Raw genomic sequence first — 1,899 nt, 5'->3', positions numbered from 1 at the left:
CTGATAGTTGTCTCTGGCTCACTCACCTGGCCCATCCAAAGGGCCCCTTAAGGGGGTTGGCTGTCTAAGGCTCACTCCTGTCTGGGGACCCAGTCAAGATTCTTCTAGTCTCTGGCTTGTTTCACATCTTGGAAGCCCTTCTTGGCCTGCCTGGCACCAGACTGGTGGTTGTCTCAGACTAGCTCCCTGTCCAGGACTCTTAGCACTGGACTGGTGTCATCTCAGGCTTGCTTTATTCAGGGAATGTTAGACTCATTCAGATGTCCATAGGTCAGAACACTGTACATAGACATAGCCTCTCTCATCTGCCCCCTACTGATGTACATGTGACACAGCAGCCACACTTGTAACAACTGTAGGGGCGGTTCACACCAAAACTATAACCAGAACTCTCCGATTACCTCTACTGAACCTTTTAAAAAGTTTGTTATAGTTTTGCTATGAAAAGACTGCATTAGGCTCCATATTGGAGGCTTGCTTCCCAGCATGGGGGCACTATTAGGGCAGGAGGTAGAAACTTTTGGAGATGGGTCCTAGCTGGAGAAAATAGATCAGTGGTCATGTGCTTTTGTAGGCTATAGCTGGTCTCCAGTTTCTTCCCTTTCTCTGCTTCCTGACCACCATAATGTAAGGTATTCCATCTTGTCACACCTCCCGCCGTGATGGGTTGAATCCCTGAAACTGTGAAGCAAAATAAGCCATTGCTTCCTTGAGTCATTCATGCCAGGCATTTTATCACAGTAAACAGAAAATAGCAAACATCAGTCATTAGTCTAAAGGTAACAACAGGTAAGGAGCAGCAGGGGCTGGCAAGGTGATGAAGCCTAAAGCCAGGTTGACTTAGGAACTCCCCTCTCAAACTGATGGAGGATCCTCTTGCAGGATGTGTCATCTTACAGATGCTTATAGATCTGTCATCCCAGAATAAAGGAAGACAAAGAAAAAAAGAGTGAGATGTTCCAGTATAAACCAGTCTTTCCTAAATTCAATGAGAAGACTGTACTGACATTCAGACAGTTAAGAATCCCCTGGCTGCCGAGGATGTGAAGGTCAGTGAAACACAGCGGCAGCAAGGAGACACTGGAGCAGCCTCTCTCCTAAGTATTAACCTTTGAATGTTATCAGGTTCAAGACCATTTTATCCAGTTTACTTGCAGCATAGCAAAGAGCTTTAAATTGGTTTTTACTTAGTCTGAAGTACCCTCGCTTCCATCATTTGGCATGGTACTGCATGCTTGAGGTGTCTTAAAACTTGAATCTGAACATGTGTCCTCTTACAGGACAGTTCTAAAGCAAGGTGCTGACTGGATGTTCTTCCAGCTCTCTGGCTCTCAACCCAAGGTTAAAAACTTCAATCTTTGCCAGGTGGTGGTGGCGCACGCCTTTAATCCCAGCACTTGGGAGGCAGGTGGATTTCCAAGTTCAAGGCCAGCCTGGTCTACAGAGTGAGTTCCAGGACAGCCAGGGCTACACAGAGAAACCCTGTCTCGAAAAACAAACAAACAAAAAAAATCAAGAAAAAAAATTTTTTCAATCTTTTTTTTTTCCTGGCATCCATCACATACACATGAAAGGGCATCATAGTATTTTAATTCTTCTGGTGTCAATTTTAGAAAGTTGAATACAGCCAGGAATTTTTCTATTGATGTTTACATCAAGGTTATACATGAGACTCAGTGGTAGAGCACTTGCTTGGTATAGGTGAAGCCCTGGGCCCACCTTTTCCTCTCTGTAGCACTGGAAGGAATATCTCCTATTTTCCTACCTGACATTTTATGCCTGACTATTTAAACATACTCTATATTTCTCTCAACCTCAAATGACATACCAAATAGTATTATCCCTTAAAAATAATTTAATATTTTATTAATTATTTTATAGTCATTGTATCTTCTATTT

At 43.2% G+C, this 1,899-nt stretch overlaps 1 pseudogene; it reads right to left on the bottom strand.

Moving 5' to 3' along the window:
- Positions 1 to 242: 242 nt before the first annotated feature.
- Positions 243 to 366, bottom strand: LOC116071811 (annotated as a pseudogene).
- Between the last annotated feature and the right edge of the window lie 1,533 nt (positions 367 to 1,899).

The sequence above is a fragment of the Mastomys coucha genome, unplaced genomic scaffold, assembly GCF_008632895.1.
Source record: "Mastomys coucha isolate ucsf_1 unplaced genomic scaffold, UCSF_Mcou_1 pScaffold22, whole genome shotgun sequence".
Classification (NCBI taxonomy): Eukaryota; Metazoa; Chordata; class Mammalia; order Rodentia; family Muridae; genus Mastomys; species Mastomys coucha.
Note: the sequence above shows the minus strand (reverse complement) of the source record. Positions and strands in the feature narration are given on the sequence as shown.